The sequence below is a fragment of the Bidens hawaiensis genome, unplaced genomic scaffold (genome assembly GCF_021521415.1).
Source record: "Bidens hawaiensis isolate Kalapana, Puna unplaced genomic scaffold, B.hawaiensis_p1.1 tig00028516_1, whole genome shotgun sequence".
Classification (NCBI taxonomy): domain Eukaryota; kingdom Viridiplantae; phylum Streptophyta; class Magnoliopsida; order Asterales; family Asteraceae; genus Bidens; species Bidens hawaiensis.
Genome location: NW_027494669.1, coordinates 207,200 through 228,482, shown reverse-complemented (window position 1 = coordinate 228,482; position 21,283 = coordinate 207,200). Strand labels below are relative to the sequence as shown.

At 34.2% G+C, this 21,283-nt stretch overlaps 1 long non-coding RNA gene across 1 annotated transcript; it reads left to right on the top strand.

Moving 5' to 3' along the window:
• Positions 1 to 19,487: 19,487 nt before the first annotated feature.
• Positions 19,488 to 20,393, top strand: LOC143577347 (uncharacterized). The gene is made up of 3 exons (XR_013143098.1): positions 19,488 to 19,594; positions 19,929 to 20,169; positions 20,251 to 20,393. It is a non-coding gene; the product is annotated as an uncharacterized LOC143577347 (long non-coding RNA).
• Positions 20,394 to 21,283: the final 890 nt, after the last annotated feature.

The following is a 21,283-nucleotide window of genomic DNA, read 5'->3' as shown; positions in this document are numbered from 1 at the left end:
TTTACGGCCCCACTTTTATACTTTTCCTTTGGGGGAGGAAACATGCAAAACTGTTTTACTTTACTTGCTCTAAATCTTTACACAACCGTTTGGTTGCTTATAACGTAGTGTTTCTTTGCCATGGAAAGTCCTCATGAACATCGGACCGTTAACTAAGGTTAACTGGCGTGGTAAATTTAAATAGTTCTATTGGTTTTGACAAACCCCACCCTGCATTATTCTCGACTGGAGGTCGAACGGGGTGTAACTTTGACCAAACATTGTTAAGTTTTGGCAATACTTGACCTGAGGCAATAACTAGTCAGCTTCGGTCGTGATGGAAACATAACACTATGTGGCAACGAGTTAACTAAGTGTAGTTAACCATGGGCCACCTTTATTTATAAATGTTTATGAACTGATAGAGCATAACTTACTTTGAAAACCTGTGAACTCACCAACCATATGTGTTGACTCTTTTTAGCATGTTTTCCACAGGTCACTAGCAAGCACTTGGATTAGGATAACATTGCATGCATGGAATCGCATTGGTTTAAGTTTGAAAACAATTATTTGATATTGGTTTTGCGCTTGTAGCGCCATGAATTATTTAAACTTGTTTTGGGAGATGGCTCCCGCACTTTGTTTAGCTTCCGCACTAGCACTTAAGTACTCTGAACATTTTATTTTGATTTGTTAAAACTTTTAAGACCATATAGATGTCGTTTGGTGGGATTAATGTGTTCGGATCCTGGTTTGTCACCCGCCTTACGGTAAAACACCGTTAGTGGAAATTTGGGGGTGTGACAATGTTCCACCACGTGCAAGAAGAATCGGTCACTAGCCTCATCCATAGATTTGAAACATTGATTACCAAAATCAAGAGTGCTAGAATTGATTATGACCATATTGGAATCAATGAAAAATTGGTAAACTCCCTTCCGTATACCCCAAAAGCAGTGTGATCACAATCAAGAGGATAACTAACCTACAGATTACTACTCTTGCTGACTTGACATCCATCATTATGTCCTTTGATATGGATGGCAAACTAAGAATGGGTAATCACATCAGTTCTCCAAATCATGCTGGGATATCCACCGGGTCTGGACTAAGCACAACCTTTCTGAGCCATGTACACCCCATTGTTCATGATGTTGATGGAGTCAATAAGTCTACAAATCAGCCAGCTTTTAAGTCTACCTTCAAAACCACTGCAACTCCTCAAGCACCATCTGGCTCATGCTCTTTTAAAGATGATGTTGATAAAGCCATTGAGCAAGCTTTGAAAGCACATGGGATCAAGAAACCCACAGGCAACTCACCCTACTCTGCTCCTCAAGCTCATCAAGTTGAAGAATCCAACATGGCACTGTTTCATGCCTTTTTGGCAAGCCATAAGAAGTCGCTTCAAGAAAAACTGCTTCATCCTTCATTTGCACAAGGAGACATTCCTGAGATCAACAAAAAGGATCTTAAGAAAATGGATATCAAGTATTAGATGGCCATGGCTATTCACAGGGCCTCAAACTTCATGAAGAAATATGGAAAGAACAGCTTTAAAGACTCAAATGGAATAGTATTGAGTTTGATAAAGAAAAGCTCTGTTCTTACAACTGCAATGAATTGGGGCCCTTTGCAAGGGAATGCACTAATCCACCCATGGCTGCAAATGACATGAAGATCACCGAGATGTCTAACAATGAAGGTACTAGGAGAAATGACAAAAAAGATGTACCAAGCTACTCCTCAAAATCAAGAGTTCCAAGAATCGGTTAAGGAAGCACATCCAAAGGGAACTTCGAGTCAAGCTCAAAGGAAATGATCACTAGGACAGCTGAAGGAACAAAACCAGATTGGGAAGATGACAAATTTGAAGAGCTGGTGAATCCTTTGACCTTTGCTGGGATAACATTTGCACATGAAACCAGCACCTCATCAAGCCTTGCTGCTGAAACACCTCCATTTGTCCCTGACATTCTTGAGGTACACAAACTTTGCACTCAAACTTGTATTGATAAGGTTATGAACTATAGAATTCATAATGCTACCCTTATAGATGAAAATCATAGTCTTGAATGGCAGAACAATGATCTTAGGAAAGCTGAAAAGATATTTGCCACTAGGATTAAAACTCACAATAATGATATGGCTAAAATCAATGAAAAAATTTTCCAATCTGATAGGCTAGCTAAACATCATGAAAGACGTGTTGTTGAATTAAAAAATGCTAAAATTGAGAAGCTAGAACTAGACTTGGCTCAAAGAAAAATAGATTTTGATAGATTTGAATTAGCATCTCATAAGCTTAATGGTATCATTGGGGGGCACAGGTTGGGGTGAGACAAAATACGGGTATAGGCTATGATAATACGGCTGTTCCACCACCATTTAATGAGAATTATACTAGCCTACCTCACTTTGGTTTCAATACCCCACCGGAGGAATAAATGGAAAAATGACAGTTTCCACTCTTTCTAATCTAATGTATCATTCGATTAGAGTACATGGGAGTTGGAAGTTTTTCTGACTTGTTACATTTTCTAAGAAGGAGTTTTGTGGCATTAGATTAGATTACGTAGGACTTAAACAGTTTTCATATACCATCTTCAAACATGATTATTCAGATTTTGTAAAGTTTTAATTTTATTATTTATTATTTTTTTTTATTTTAATTTTTATTTTTCTTTAATATTATTTACATTTTATTTCATGTTTGTTTTGTAATCAATGATTTGTTTAGTATTTAATCTTATACTTTAAAACTCAATTATCAACACTTAATGTTTCTTTTGTAGCATCATAACAACTCTTGTCCCTTAGGGCTTCCCAAGAAGAGAAACTACAAGGTTTTCACCTCGATGATTAAGGGATTGCAATAATGCCCACTATCTTATGCTATATCTGCTGACCTAGAGATTCGTGACTCTTGGGTTGAGCAGTTTTGGGCTAATGCAAAAACAGAAAAGAAAGGGACGGTTATTTCATCAATGGTGACTGAAAAAAGCAGTGTTGTGAATGAGGAGGTTATACGACGACCCCTAAAGATCAAGGACGGTGCTGGAGATCCGTTCAAAACATTCACAAGAACGGTGATAGATTTGAGCTAGCATCTCATAAGCTTAATGGAATAATTGGGGGCACAGATTGGGGTGAGACAAAATAAGGTTATAGGCTATGATAATACGGCTATTCCACCACCATTTAATGAGAATTATACTAGCTACCTAATTTTGGTTTCAATACCCCACCTTAGGATGAAATGGTCTATGGTATTGGACATATGCCAAAACTAAAGGCTTTTACTCCTACTGCCTCCATTACCGTTGATCCCATTCTTCAATCAGTTAAACCTAATGGTAGTTCATCTTCTTCGGCATGTTGTGTAGAAGGAAGTGATTGTGTGGAAAAGAACAAGGTTATGGAGAGAAAAATATTTTAAATTCACTTTTTGATTCAAGTGTGAATCTAAAACCATAAGTTATTAACCCTGTCTGTAATAATAATACATTGAAAAATATTTTGAATGATCATGTACTTTGCGAGAGTGTTGATGTTGGCACATCCCCTAATGATTTGAATGAAAATGGTGTTTCTGTGTCTGACAGTGATTGTGAAACTATATTTTATGAAACTTTCAGTAATAGAAATGTGCAAGAAAATGTATTTGTTGAAACAAACGTACCAAGTTGTTCATCAAAAGATTGTAAAGATGAGGGAGATAAAAATAAAAGAAATAGTTTTGAAAATGAAAAGGCTAGCACATCCAATAAAAATATTCCACCACACAAAAACTCTATCTTTCAATCTACTAATCAATTTAATCATCCTCAATTGTGCAATCACTTTGATAACAACTACTATGGTAGTCATCAACAAGATTATGTCAGTTCATTCTATTCAAATATTTTTGATGATCGAGTTTACAGATCAGATAACCTTTTTGTTCCTTTCCACGCATCACCATATTCACCACAGCGTGCATATCATAGTTCTGACGAGTTCTATAGTGAAATTAGATGAAAACTTTGTTTTTTTTGTGGTAACCCATCTCACCTTGCAAGACATTGCAAGAACTGGCATCAAAAGCAAAGAGAAATGAATAATCAATTTATTCAATTCCGTTCAAAGGCTACACCAAGCCCAAGAACAAGAACTGATCAATCTGATAGTTCTGCCAGTGAAATGGACGTGAGATCCAAAAACAAGAAAACCCTTAAACCACCTTTTAGGACAACCTAAAAGGAAAGAGAAAAAAGGAGTTCTAAGACTGAAAAGTCAAAGAACTCACAAAAAAGAAACAAAAAAAATCCAAAGATTGAAAAACATGAGGATCTTGTTTTGAAATCAAGACAGAGACAGTCTAGAAAGTCTTCCAAAACCTGGAAACCTGCACGTGCATGGGTTCCTAAGGACTGGTCTTCTGATTCTGACAAATCCCAAAACTTCATAGATCGTAACACGAAAATAAAATTTGACAAGTTTGTAGTCGATCTTCCCGAGGCAACTAAGTCTCGGGAACCCATATCTAATTAAACTGTTAATGTGTGTAGGGTTAGTCAAGAAGGTCTGTCAATAGTATATGGTACCTAGACAGTGGCTGCACCCAACACATGATGGGAGACAAGTCCTTACTGTTCGACGTTAAGCTGTTTGATGGTGAACACAAAATGTGAGTTTTCATGTATTTTAGTGACAAATAATTTTGAACAGTGTGATAATATGTAGTTAGTTATCACACAATTGTTAATCTAAGTTGTGATATCACACATACCTTCTAGTGACATAACACAAATTAAAATGTGACCTAAAACGTTTAATATAAACTAGTCTTATTTTAATTGTCAGTGTTGTGTATCCTTTAGTCACACTAACTTTGAAAATTTCTATTTACATTTGCATTTAGTGACATATATTACGTAGTTACATGACCCTAACACGCTTGTTGTCACACTATTATTTATAAAATGTGAATTTTCATGTATTTTAGTGACAAATAATTTTGAACGGTGTGACAATATGTAGTTAGTTATCACACAATTGTTAATCTAAGTTGTGACTATCTTCTAGTGACATAACACAAATGAAAATGTGACCTAAAACGTTTAATATAAACTAGTCTTATTTTTAGGGTCAGCGTTGCGTATCCTTTAGTCACACTAACTTTGAAAATTTCTTATTACATTCGCATTTAGTGACATATATTATGTAGTTACATGACCCTAAAACACTTGTTGCCACACTATTATTAATAAAATGTGAGTTTTTATGTATTTTAGTGACAAATAATTTTGAACAGAGTGTCTATATGTAGTTAGTTATCATCTAAGTTGTGACTATCACATAACTTCTAGTTGACATCTCTTATTTTAAGTGTCACTGTTGTGTATCCTTCAGTGACACTATCTTTGAATATTTGTTGTTACATTTCCCTTTAGTGACATATATTACGTAGGTACGTGACCCTTAAACATACTTGTAGTCACAGTCTTTTCTAAAGACTGTGACTGTTTTTGGGATGTAGACACAAATATTTATGTAGGTAGTGATTATATGTAGTTAGTTATCACACAATTGTTAACACAAAATTACCAATATATACCTTTTAGTGACACTTGTAGTGACACTATCATTAATGAATGTGACCATATATATATATGTTAGACACAAATTATTTAGTAAAATGTGACTATATATAGTTTATAATCACCCAAATGTGACCTTTTAGTGACATGATAATTTAAATGTGACCACAAATGAATTATAATCACATGAATTTGATTTCAATTCATATTTAGTGGCATTTGCGAAATAAGTATAATAATGGATAATCTATAAATGAAACGATACAAAAAAATTATTAAAATAAAATGAAATTCTTCTACATATATATAAATTTTTAAAAAGGGGTAATTACAAATATGCATCATAATCGAAATCTCACTAGTTGAATTAATTAAGTCGCCTTAGCTGTTGCATTAGTACTACTCCTGGTGAACTTCGATTTAATATTATTCAACTTGACATATTCTACTGTTCCTTTTGTTTTAGGTGTTTTTTTGACCTTTGAATCTTTCGGTTCATTCCGCTACTGACCATCAACATGTTTAGTAGTTGTCCTGTTTGTGTTGTCGTTCACATTTTGATTTTCAGTTTGTTGATCATCCTGTGTCAACACCATTTAAAAAGGAAAAAAACACCTAAGTTGTTTGAAATAGTTTAATAATTTCAAGACAATTATAAATAGTAATTACAGAAACTCATCCTTCGGCCAAGGAACAAAACTGCCAACTGCATCCCCGACTGTTTGTGCATCAGGGATTTCATGAGATAAAAATGCTGCATCTTGTATCGATCGGTCACGACCCTTTGTAGCAGTCCTCTTGGACTGGAACATTGTGACATAATTGTAGACCTTCGGACAAGTAAATCCTACCAGAAGCGACAACGTTTCTCTTGGACACAATGTAACATCCTTAATTTTATAATATTAAATAAAGAGAGGTTATGTTGTGAAACGTGCATTAATATTTAATTAAGATTAAATATTATATAGAATATGGACTTGGGTGGAGAACGATGAAATAAGGGATGGGATAGGCCTTAGGTCAATGGGCTTAAGAGAGCACAAATACTCCCTTAGAGCTCCCTAAAACCCTAAATCTCTCATATCTTCCATCTTATTCTTTACACACTCAAAACACACACAAGCAAACACACCACCTTCGGCTGTGAGAGAAGAGAGAGATCCAAGGCTAAACAAACGTTGAGTCTTGATATATCTTTGTTGTACAAGCAAGATAAAATATCTAAAGTCCATAACCAAGCTAACTGTGACCTAAAGAACACATAAAGTTATGTTCTTTATATTTAAGTTTACGTTTTTATGAACGGTTGGCAATGAAACTTAAAACTAGAGTTGATTGGGTATAAACGTACCTTAAAGTAACAACCTTGATGATAAATTGAACTTAACGAAACTACGGATATGAACGGCTCATTTAAAGAAAACCCTAGATCTAGTTTTGAACGTTTAAGCCTAAAGGTCCAAACTTTATGACTTCACGAGTCAAGTTTTGGCCGAAAACGGTTGAGGAAGCACTTATGAGTTAATATTAAACCATAATAGGATGTACGAACGAAAGACGAAACGAAAATGAGGGTTTAAGGACCAAACCCGTAACCTTTAGCATACTCGATCTACAGTTTAGTCGATTACTTTTGAGTAATCGATTACTTTTGAAATCGATCACAATGCAATACCCGATTACTTTGAATGGTCGATTACTTTATTGTATCGATTACTTTAGACTCGATCACAATTCTGGGAATCGATTACTTTAGACTTGATCACAATTCTTGGAATCGATCACTTTAGACCCTAACACATTGACGTTCGATTGCAAGGATACTCGATTACTTTTATTTTCGCTTATACTTGAATTCGCTTACAAGTCCAATACTCGATTACAATTGAGTTCACTTACTTTGAACTCGATGACAATATCATCATCGTTTACAATTTCCTTAACTCAATTTAGCTTACTCGAAAACATCCTTGTATTTAGTTACTATGATGTCAATCGCATACAAAGTTAAGGCTCGATTACATTGCAACCAGGTGATTACAAACCAAACTCGATTACTTTGACAATAGATCACTTGGACAGACTCGCTTACAATATAGTAACTCGATTACTTTGAAATTTGGTCACATTAAACTCGCATACATAGAGACACTCGCTTACAACTATGATGACTTGAATACTTCTATGATTCGCTTACAATCTTGAATTCGGTTACATACGGACACCCGCTTACAATGCCATGGACAATTACATGATTAAATCGATTACAATTTTAAGATCGCTTACTCCAAGCCGATTATAATGCTTCAGTCGATTACATCTAGACCTGCTTACAAGCCCATATATCTAGGATCGAATACATGGGCATGGTTTGGTTTCATTGACTAGATCACATGAGCGATTCGTTTACAAGGGAACCTTCTTTTACATCATAAATTGAATACATACAATTCCCGAAACCATTAAGCATGTCGTCATGCAATGATGGCCAATGTACTTAGAAACACTCAGGTACACTTGAAATTGAATAAACAAAGGATAATTGGAAATGATGGGTGAATGGGCGTAAAATACTCTAAGTAAATGTGAGAATACAAAGAAAGGAAAGAAAAGAAATATTAAAGTAAATGAGAATATTCTAAGTAAAAAGTAATCTAAAACGAGGCCATTAGATTAGACCAGACTTGGCCATTTTGGCTGAAATACAAATAGGATGAGTATTCATACGTATAACTTATATACAGTTAGCAGAGCTCAACTAAAGAAATGGATAACCATAAACGGGGAGCGAAACAAGATCCATGTGAGTTTCTAGACCCACTTCCTTGTTATGTTTACGGGGCTGTGTGCATACTCATTGTGAATGTTAATATACTTACCTTAAATGGTAAGTGTATGTCTTAATGATGAATGTTATAGTTACGCTTATATAATGAATGCATGCTTGATAGTACGTTAACGATCTTCGGATATTGCACGTATTGTTAAGGAAGGAATAGTGTAGTATGTATGTTATGAGCATGAGGAAGTATGTATGAACAGGGTATAAAGGGTTTGTATGAATATATAGGGATAATGAATGAAAGGAAAAGTAAGGATAAATGGTTGCATACCTTAATAATATATGCGAAGGTAAAAGGTTGCATACCCTAATAATATATGCGAAGGATAAAGGGTTGCATACCCTAATAGTATATGCGAAGCTTATAGGGCATAATACTCTTTAAAAAGTCAGGTATTAATATGAAAGAAAGAATGTATGAAGGTAAGTAAGTATATTATAACGAAAGTGTGAAAGTATGAATTATGTATTAAAATATGTAGTTATGAATGTGTTGTATGTTGTATGATTAACTAGAACTCACTCAGCGTAGCTGACTTTTAGTATGCACGCAGGTGAGTAGAATGAGACAGCTGGCTTGAACGGGGGCACATGGCCGAAGAAAAAGAGACTGGCATCGGAAGAGTCAAGATGTTTTATGTTTAATGTTTTGATTTTGAAAGACAAGGTGTTTATTTAAGACAAGATATGAATTGAAATGTAATGTTTTATGAAAGTTTTAATATTCCGCGAATGTTTTAATTAACTATGATAATTGGAACCGTGTTTATGAGTAAATCCAACGTCCAATGTAGGGCACCGGTAAGGAGGGCCTTACACACAATTGCTAGTCGACACTTGATAGTCTATAATAAATTTTCTCATTATATCATAAGGAAAAAATACAAAGACATATTTGTAAAAGTACATACCCGTTCTCCTTTTGGTGAAGGAGTATTTACAGGCACAAGTGAGCTTTCCGCCTTATTTTTGACGGTTTTGGAAGATTCCTAAATATCATTTTATAATTCCCACAATTAATTAATGAAGATTGTAAATTACTGAATAATTCAAAGAATAACTTACTTGATTGACTTTCTCATGTGTACAATGTTTCCTTTTTCCTGTAGCAGAAGTGGCTCGGTCATTCTTACCGGATAAAGTTGTAGTTTTTTTCAGTTGGCATCCACCTGATTGACTTGGAGACTGATTTCCAGGACCTGTCTCATTGCCTTGATCAAATACACATATTTAAAGTACAATGTTATACTAGAATTGAATTAATCAAAATAATATTAAAATAAAATAATAAGTTACTAGAGTTATGTTAAACTTTGTGGACTATTTCAGTTGAAGTATATGATCAGTAACGATGTCGTCATTCTGACCCACCTAATATGCAATTTGATTCTTCTGGGACCCACTTGAATGAGTCAGAGACTGCTTTTCATGAGTACAATGGATTAGCAATGGATTAATTGATTTATATTTATAAAAATATTATAGACAGATTCACTTACTTGTTGTTGATTCAGTTTTGTTCCCACCTGAATCCCCTGAATAGCAAGGCTGGATAGTAACGCTCTCATGTCAGCTTGTTGTTTATCAAGCGCATTTTTCATCAACATAAATTCTTCACCTTGTTTATGTCTTTCTTGTCTATCTTTTTCCTTTTCGTCTCTCTCAGACTGGGCCATAAGTTGAAGCTCCTTTATATGTTTTTTCGTCGATCCTCTAAATCGTCGTGGACCGTGAAGATATATAGAAGATATTACTCCATTTCCTACCTCTCTTACACAGCCACGTTTTTCGTGGTCAAAGACCAGTGTCAGGCATCCTCGCCTTGATCAACCTTCAACTCCCCAACATTATTTTTTTTTTCATTTTCCAGCTACACAAAATAATATGTAAAATCATTCAACTTTAGCAAGAAGATATGAATAAATTAAAGACAGTCTCCAGAACTCACTAGTTGCTGTGCGAGCATTTTAACCTCCTCATATTCTATTTCACCATCTTTGTTTTGATGGGCTTTATACCACATCAGACACCGGGAGGGAGGTACAACTTTCTCAACTTCGTTGTTTGTAAGCTTGTTATAATTTATAAGAAAAGTGAATTAGTATTAAATCACATAATCTTTTTTTAAGTCCTAAGCATCTATTTAGGGAATTTTTAAAGAATTAAACATTTACCATTTTTTCTTCAAGAGTAGCATATCCACCTCTTCCCAACCGGTGGTTGTAACGTGACTTCGCACGAGCTTCCTTCCTTATGTCCGACGAATCCTTCATGAAAATTAAATCTCACATATGTCAATTCTTAATTAAATTTTGTAATGAAAAATAATGAAATTTTATATGTTGATGATGATAAACAGATCGACCTATACCTTGAATTTGTCGGATTGTGTATACGCGACAAATCTGTCCCAGTGATCTTGGTTAAGGATTATTGTCCGAAACCGTCTTGGAATTCTAGCTAACTTCTCTGGTTTGCCTAGGTTGGGATGTATGTCGCGTTTATACACCCTACTTCTAAAGCTTCTTAAGAGCAAACCGAGACGAGTCATAACAACTTTTCTTTTTTCTTCGTCTACTTCGTAATAACGCTGAAATAACAATTACAATTAGACTGGAATATAATGTATGCAAACAAATAATTTATTAGGCACTTTACCGTAATATCTTCCCACAACTTATCCCTTAGTTCTTTGGATGCTTCCCTCCATGTAAGAACAATGAAATTAACTTTCTCCCTGACCAGATCTCCTAAGAAACTCAAGAATTCAGATCTGTACTTTCCGCTCAACCTGCTAAACGCATCGAACTTGACTTTAAGTTTTTTTCCACCAGAATTTGTGTAGGCACTTCTAATCTTTGGCAGTCTAGTCAATCCCCTTTTCCTTTTATCTTTGGCATCATTGACTTTATGCTCGTTCTCCTCATCTGAGGGACTTATATCAGAGTCACTCGAATATCATGAAATTCTTCATTAAACTGGTCTTCCAATGCACCATTCTCTTTATATGTTCCTTCCAATTCCATGACCTACGAAACAAAGTAACATGCAAATGAGAGTTGTTGATTGCAAATAAAGATATATAAAAAGCGTCACAAACCTTAGTAGAAGAAGATGATTTGCTTGATGACAAATCTGCGTAAATCTGAAAATCGTCAATCGAGTTATAGAACAGGATCCGCCAACATATGTGGAATGAATCATTTTTAGCATGTTTCCGTAACAATAGGTGTGTAATGTGTTCATGGCGGCAATGTAAAATTCTCAATTTAGTTAATTTTCAATTAAAGATTGATTAATGGCGCCAATTTGATCATATTAATATTACACGGTCATCAGCTAGATTTGAAAAATTGGGAAGGAAAGATTTTGAGAAATTAGAAAATATCATCGACCCTTTAGTTTCCAGGCTATGATTACTTCTCATTAACTTTTTATAATTTGTTTTTAATCCGCTAAATAAACCTATTCATAATGTTACTCTTATACATAATGTAAAATTATATAGAGAAATTCCGACCGACCCCAATCTTTTTTATTACCGACCCCAATATGTTTTTATTACCGACCCCAATCTTCCTATTGTCGTTTAGTTTTTAATTATTAGGTAACATTTTTTTTTAAAATAAATTTTAAAAAAAAAACATAACAAAAATAGAAGTACTTATAATTCTATAATTAGGAGTTGAACTTAACTATTCAACCAAATCTAATTCCAAAATAAATTGATCCATGAATTAAAAACATGGCCTTTTAACCATTTAATTAACCCAAATCCAAGTTCCAATCAAGTTCCAATTGTTTAAAAAACAAGTCGTTTTTTATCCGACCCGACCCGATATTTAACAAATCCGAATTTGATTGGCATTTAGCTCGACATTTAACAAATACGATTGGGGAGAATAGAGTCCAATTGGGATAACAGGGTCCAATTAGGGATAACAGATTCCAATGGGGTATAACATAGTCCAATTAGGGATAACATATTCCAATGGGGTATAACATAGTCCAATTAGGGATAACATATTCCAATAGGTATAACATGGTTCAATTGGGAATAACAGTGTCCAAATGGGGATAATAGAGTCCAATTAGGTATAACAAGTCCAATTGGGTATAATAGAGTCCAATTGTGATAACAGAGTCCAGTTAGGGATAACAGATTCTAATGGGGTATAACATAGTTAAATTAGGGATAATAGTGTCCAATTGAGGATTTAACCATGTCCAATTGTGGATAACAGTGTCTGATTGGGGATAATAGAGTCCAATTGAGTATAACATGGTTCAATTGGGAATAATAGTGTTCAAATAGGGATAATAGAGTCCAATTGGGGATAACAAAATCCAATTAGGTATAATAGAGTCCAACTGGGATAACAGAGTCCAATTAGGAATAAGAGATTCTAATGGGGTATAACATAGTTCAATTGGGGATAACAGGGTCCAATTAGGGATTTAACCGTTTCCAATTGTGGATAACAGTGTCCGATTGGGGATAACAGAGTCCAATAGGGGATAAAAAAGTCCAGTTGGGGATAATAGAGTCCAGTTGGGGATAAAAAAGTTCAATTGGGTATAATATAGTCCAATTGAGATAATAGAGACCTATTATGGATAACAGATTCCAATGGGGTATAACATAGTTCAATTGGGGATAACAGTATCCAATTGGTGATTTAACCATGCTGGATTGTGGATAACAGTGTCCGATTGTGATAATAGAATCCAATTAGGGATAATAGATTCCAATGGGGTATAACAGAGTCCAATTAGGGATAACATATTCCAATAGGGTACAATATAGTTCAATTTGTGATAACAGTGTCCAATTGTGGATAACAAAGTCCAAATGGGTATAACCGAGTCCAATAAACTCTGTTATACCCCCAATCGGAATTTGTTTTATCCATCTGGACTTTATTATCCCCAATCGAAATTTGTTATATCCATTTGGACTTTATTATCCCCAATCGAACTCTATTATCCTTTATTAGAAGACTCTGTTACCCACAGGTAGACTCTATTATCCCCAATTACTCTACTATCCCTAATCGGGTCAAATAGGTCGACAAATTTATAGAGATGGGTGGATGTGGGTTAGTGTCTTAAGGAAAAAGAATGTACGGGTTGACACGGGTTTTGGATTGAAATGAGTTCGGTTTGGATTGGAACGAATTCGATTTTGGATTGGAACGAGTTCGGTTTAGGTTTTGGCTTGGATTAGGTTTCGAGACAACATGAGTTTCGCACTGAACGGGTTGGGTTATGGATTCTTATGTTTTTTGGACGATTTCTTATATTTTTTAATTTAATTTTTTGACTTTTTTTGAGGGGTTTTCTGTTAAGAATAAAAACCTCACAAAAATATTCAAAAATAATAATAAAAAAATCATAACTCAAAATATAAATCAAAAATAAAAAAGTAAAAAAACTAAAACGTTTCCCCCGCTGTCCTCGTTAAAAAATATGTATAATAAAAAATTCGACCCTAACGCGTTCCGACCCATAACTCGTTTGGACCCAAATCTAAAAACATCACACGTAGGTTCGACCCAATTTATAAACACATCACAATGTGGGTTCCAAATCTAAACCTATGTGAGAAATACAAAGTAAGGTATGTATTATTTCCTTCTTTTTGATTAGTAGAATAATTATGTTGTTCGATTAATTGAAAAGAATAATTACTTATTTGGTTTGATTATGAGTAAAATAATTATATTGTTCGATTAGTTGAAAAGGAAAGTAATGAATTGAAACAGAACTTCATACCTAAATAAATTATGTGAATTTGTTTACGATGGTGATTTCAAAGATGGAAAAGTTTTGGATGGCAACGAATAGAAACAAAAAAGGTTTATATGGATGGAGTTCTAAGTTTTATAGATTATGCAGATAGCCATTTAAAGAAATCGAGCAATAAGCCAATAAAAAAAATACCGTGTCCATGCCAGACTTGTTTAAACCACATATCACACAGTCTGGATGATGTGAAACATCACTTATTCAAACATGGCATAGATCAAAACTATACCATATGGTCTAAGCATGGAGAAAAGGATGAGCCCCAAATTAGTTATCCGGTTTTGGAAGACAACTATGAAATGCACACAACTGATTTTACATTGGAATTACCCATTGATGCCGCCTAAACAGTAAATATGGTTTAAGCTACAGAAGAAAACTTCACGGATGACCGTGGTTATGCAAAGTTTGTAAAACTAATTGAACATGCTGAGAAGCCACTTTACAAAGGCTATCCCGACTTCACGAAGTTGTCTGCGCTGGTACAACTTTTCAACGTGAAGAGCAAGTACGGAGTTTCGGAAAAATGATTTACAGAATTCATTCTTGTCTTTATGAAGATGCTACCAGAAGGTAATAAAATGGCTAGTAGTACATATGAGGTTAAGAGAACATTCAAAGCAATGGGGTCGGGTTATAAATGACTGCATTCTTTACAGGGACTGTACGAAAAATATGAAGTATGTCCAACTTGTTGAAAATCAAGATGGAAGGTGGATGATATTAAAAAAGCAACATACAATAAAATTCCAGCAAAAGTATTATGGTACTTTCCCATAATTCCACGGCTTAAACGACTTTTTCAGTCACCGACGACTGCACGACATTTGAGATGGCACTTGAAAAGTAGAATAAAGGACGTTGTTTTACGTCACTCGGCGAATTCACCCTAATGGGCTGCTATATATGACATATATGAATTCATTAAACAAGATCCAAGAAGTTTGATGCTAGGCATTGCAGCTGATGGGGCTGTGTTAATAGAGGAAATTGACACCACAGAGTCTGGCCAGTTTTAGCTGTCATTTACAAACTTCCACCATGGTTGTGTATGAAAAGGAAGTTTATCATGCTATCGTTATTGATATCGGAGACACCGGGTAACGATATTGATGTATTTTTAGCACCGTTGATTGAAGATCTACAACAGTCATTCGATACGGGGGTAGAAACATACGATGCATATGCCCGATAAAGGTTTACACTACGTGTTGTTGTCTTATGAACCATAAACGATTATCCCGCCCTTTGTACACTTTGTGGTTGTCCATATAGTGGCTTCTTTAGTTGTGTAGTTTGTGGTGAAGAAACAAACTGTGTTAGACTAAGAAGATCAAATAAGCAAAGCTATGGTGGCCACTACGGTATCTACCTTATGACCACCCGTTCAGAAAGCAAAAGAAGGGATTCGATGGAACACAAGAGTTTCGAAAGTCAACCAATACCTAAGAACGGGGTAGAAATATATATCAAGATGCAATATTGTAAAACATTTGGGGTAAGGGACACAAGAACAATGCATCAGCCCCAACAAGCTTTGAACGAGAGAGGTGGGAAGATAAAAAAAAACAAAGGGGAACAAAAGAATCAGATACAACAGAAGAAGGCAGCAACGGTAAACCCTAATGGAAGAAATTTAATATTTGGCATAGGAAACTTAGATATTGGCGGTTTAATTTTGTCAACCATTGTATAGATTTTATGCATATTGAAATGAATGTGGCAGAGAATCTGATTGGAACACTGTTAAACATTCCGGCAGAGACTCAATCTGGATGATATGCACTTAAGGCCAAAGTTAACACCTAAGAGAGAAGACACAAACATTAGGCCTCCGCCTGCGAGTTACACATTAACAACAGAGGAAAAAGACAAGTTATTCAATACGTTGTACAAGTTAAGGGTCCCACAAGGGTATTGTTCAAATTTTGCTAGTTTGGTTAGTCTAAAGGACAGGAAGCTAATAGGACTTAAATCACACGACTATCACATGCTTATGCAATAGTTTTTGCCCCTTGCAATACAATCTATTATGCCACAACCCACAAGATATGCTATAATAAGGTATTGTTCTTATTTTTATATTCATATCACCATATCACTCTTTAATTATTTGGTAACTTGGAATAAAGCAAATGGTTACGTGACCGTATACTTTTTTATTTCACACTACAACAAAAAGGGCTCCGTATGACCTTTTGTGTGGGACGCTTGTAAAATATGGTCCTTTTACAATATACGCTACAGAACCGGTGTCCTAAAAAGTTATTTAATAGGATGGATGATTCTTTGGGGTCGTTTTACCATATAAGTTATTAAAACACTTAAAATATAAATCCTAATAAAGTAATATATAAGACATGTAGTTGTTGGTGTCCCATTATGTGGTAATGTAATATGACACTTTATCACTGGAGGTCTTATTATAACATAACTTAATAAGACACTTTGTAGTTAAGTCATAAATGTTCGGTATTATAGGACCCTTTCTAGTCGAAGTCGTATAAGAACATAACTTAATAGGACATTTTACACTATGGTCATATAACTTTAACCTTTATAAGATGCATAATCATTGTGGTGTTATTATAATACACCGTAATAGGACATTTGATATTTTAGTCATAAAACATCTGGTTTATAGGACGCTTATTTGCTAGAGTTTTATTATAACATAACTTAACATGACACTTGACACTCGAGTCTTATAACTTTAACCTTTATAGGACACTTAATCATTGTGGTGTTTGGTACCAGAATTAAAACAAAATGCGGCTGAGTCTATTAAAACTAAATGCGGGTGGGTCATGTTCGTTACGGTGACATAGATTGGTAAAATCGAGCGTTGGTAAAACTCGAGCGTTGCTGGTCCCCGTCATTGAGGTTGTCAGTCTGTGCGAGTTGTTCGGTTTTCGTTATGTTTGTCATATTATTTTATAATCAAACCCAACACTACTACATAAATAGGTATTTCCTACGAATTTTTGGTACCGAAAAAATCTGTCGCAAATTTTGCTACGAATTAGCTAAGGATTAGCTATGGACAAATTTTGCTATGATTTAGTTACGCATATTCCGTTGCAAAAAAAATCGGTAACAAAATCCGTTGCAAAATTGAAAAAATAAGTATGAAAAAAATGACTTCAAAAAGTTAGTAGCACAAAGAAAGAATAGTAGATAAGAGAAGAGGAACGGCTCCAGCGATTTGTTTGGTTGGAATTCTTTATGGAAGACGCTGGCTCCGGTGGCCGTAGCTAAGATGGAGTGACTTAAAGGTTAAAGTAGATAATAAATGCTAGTCGCGCCTCTTTGAATTTAACAGCAAAAAATAGGTACTTAAATTTATTAAAAAACACGAATTTAGAGATTTAAAAATTATTTAAAAAGTGTAGTAATTCAAAATAAATTGTCACGAAAATTATATTAATTTAATTAACTTAATAAAGACGAAATAGCTTGGTAAATCAATGAAGAAAGATTGAGACATTTGTGATTTTTAGTTCGATTCTGAGGGCGTTCGAGTTTTACCAAAAGTGTGTCTTCGGGCATGTGGGCTTTCTCTGGAACTGGAGATAACTTGAAGGTGCTTAAGGACTCCGTACGACTAGATTGGGCCAGCTTAGGTGACATTTTACCATTTGGTCATCCTGTATGAAAGACATAGGCAATTGTCTGTTTGTTAACTGTTCAAAAAGAACAATAACACCTTGTAATTTAATAAATTATCTATTACATCTGGAATTTTGTATTATACAGTTTCAAATAATGTAACTATTTGAGGTATTATTAGTCATTACATCGTGACATTTTTATTGTTTACCTCAATATCAAAGCGGGTTGAGTCTAACTAGTTTAGACAAAAAAATTCAATTTTGAATTATATGTTTCATAATTAACGTGCGCGTCATCACACACACGTCTTTAACCACCTAAAGATATTAGAAATAAGAATATTACTAATAATAAAAACAAAAATTTAGCCAAAAAAAGAAATTCATAACTTTGATGCACTAATAATTGTATGTATTTAAAACTTTTATTTACATTAAACTAAATTTTACAGCTGCTTTATTTGTTTAAAAAGAAATTAATAATTTCTCTATGGAACAACAGGTTCATTGAAAAGTATATGTTGTTTTAAGAATATAAATACTATAAAATATAAAACAAATCTTTTATATTAGTTATTATAAGTAAATAAATGATAAAGTAACAATTTAGTTTAGTGTAAGTTGATATTGGGTTTTAGACATTCAGGCCCATTTCTTTTAGGTTAACCGCAACACGCATTTTCCAAACAAACACATTCCAACCAAACAAATCGCTGGAGCTTCTCTTATCTACTATTCTTTGTGACTACCAACAATAAATTGTAAAGGTTAACATAAAAGAGTGGATCCGACATATACCGTCTCCGGTTGTTAAGTTGCGATATAGGTAACCCTCTACCGTCTATGCTCTTACAAATTGTTGCTCAATAGAGTTATTATTGTACGCAAATCAGATTAAAAGCAAAGTGTTTTTACATAGACGCACATCAAGTGCTCGATGAAATGCTTCAACTAAGTTTTCGTGCTGTTCATTATGGCCTCTTCCAAGTGATTCAGTATTCTTTATTTTGGATACAAATTTTGACTAATCTTGATATTTACAAATGTATTAACCGGTTGTATAAAACCCGACCAAATTGCATATGTAACATTATGTATATAAATTATTTTAGGCTTAATAGAGAACAATCGAAACAAACCGGCTAACTTACAAGATTTTTGTCCATTTACAAACTAGTCAATTGTTTATGTACAAGATGCTTTTTTTATTAATATATAACATTGAACATTGATGTGTTATGTTAAGGATGATGTGCAAATGTAGTATGTGTTATATTAAGCATGCTTCTCCAAACATGAAACTACAAAAATTGAGGAAGCAGCAAATGCAATTGTAAGTAATATGCTTATATATTCATATACATATCTTTTCTATGCGTTCTTGATGGTGTTAAAAATACATATCTTATTTTTGTTATTATATCTAATACAAACACAAATGAAAAAAACTTATTTCTAATCTTCCTAAGGGTTCGACCGATAATCCTAGACCAGATGATGTTTTTCAAAGGTAATGGGTAAAGATCAAAATGGTGATGCAGTCATGTATGGTCTAATTGTTCGTGGTTCTGATGTTTGGGGTGTAATACCAAGTCGTTCAGCATGTCGTAGAGAAAACATCCAACTGAAGTCTAAATGTGAATAACTTACTAGTACCGTGGTCCAGTTAGAAGCCCAGGTATCCGAGATGAAAGGGTTGAAGGATGATTCTAGTGTTGCACCTTTTACATCGCCATCTTTCCCCCATTGGACCTCCATGTTTACGGGTATTTTTCTATATAAATTTTTAGTGTTCCACATGTTGTAAGTTATGTTATATACAATAGGCACGTCACTATACTTTGCACGAAGTACATGGTCAAAAAGAGGATTAGTATGTAATTTGGATACTTTGTTAGACGTAGGATATGTAAAAGCTGCGAAATAGAGGTAATTCTTTAGCTTGTAGACTCATCCAAAATTGATTGTATGTTGGTGATTAAATAACGGTTACATTGGGTTACACTAGAAAACAACAATGTCTATTGATGTTTTTTTTTCAAATTAATTTTTCAATAAAATGTTAACCTGCTAGTGTAAAACCTTCTTTTCTAAATCTAGGTCAGAGATGAAGTTTTCCTCAAAAGCATTTTAAACCCTACTGAGCCTGTGGCAAGAGGATGGGTGAAGAGCCTGGACCCAAATGAGCTAGTTGGTTGTACAGAGACTGGACCAAAATGGTGTGAGGTAACTATTCAAGTACCATTAAAAATAGATGAAAAGTTGGAGACCATACGGGTTATTTTCCACAATTCAAGATTGTATTGGTGCATCCATCGCATGGCCTTGTCCATTCATCTCGGTATGTATTTGTTAAACTTGTGATACGAATAATTATAATAACATGGAACTCGGTGCTTATACATAGATGGTTTATTTGTAGGTAGTCCGTGAGGATTGAGGACGCATGATGACTCGGGATTTTATGGTGCTTGTTTCTTTTATTGCTTTTAATTTTTTTGTTGAATGTTACAAGAGTTTATGTTGGATAATGTTATAACTTATTTATGTTAGTGTTTTTGTTATGAAAAAGCTTATTTAATATAATGAATTTTTATTTCTTTCAATATTTAGATGTCCAAAATGTATCGTAAAATTGTGTGTGTGGACGTTTATAAAAGGGTTGTATAATATGATTTGTTATGACTTCGAATTTTATCCTATGAAACGTTAGAACATTGTAAAAGTGTCATGATATGTTTTTTTAGGACGTTGTTTAAGTTGTTCATAGACATATTATGCAACCATAAAATTTAGTTTCATAATCTTGTTTGGGATATTAGGACCTTTTTCTTGGTACTACACTATTCCATCATAAGGTTCCTATAAATTAACATTTAAGGACACTTGTATATGTGTCAAAAGTTTATAATTAGGTAAACACATGTCAAAACATTGTAAAAGTGTCCTAATATGTTTTTATTGGGACGCATTTTGGGTTGTTAATAAATATATTATGTGACCAAAAAATTGGTTTCATAATCTTATTTGGGATATTAGGACTTTTTTTTTGGTATTAAACTACCTATAATGGTACATCTTAAGGGTCTTGTAAATTTATTTTTAAGGTCGCTTGTATGTGTATCAAAAGATTGAAAGTGGACAAGCACATGTTAAAACATCGTAAAATTGTCCCAATATGTTTTTATTGGGACGCTTTTTGGTTGTTATTGGATATTTTATGCGACCATAAAATTGGTTTCATAATCTTATTTGGGATATCAAGACATTTTTTGAGTTCCGAGACTTATTACGACCCCTGTACATGAAACGCTTTTCTCGTTGGTCCTATTGAATGAAATGTCCTATAGAATAGCATTTTAGGATGCTTTTGTGCATACTAGAAAGCCCTTTTGTTGTAGTGTCAGGTTATGTTTTTTTTTTCAAATCAATTTGTAGCAAGGAGTTCGAGGTCG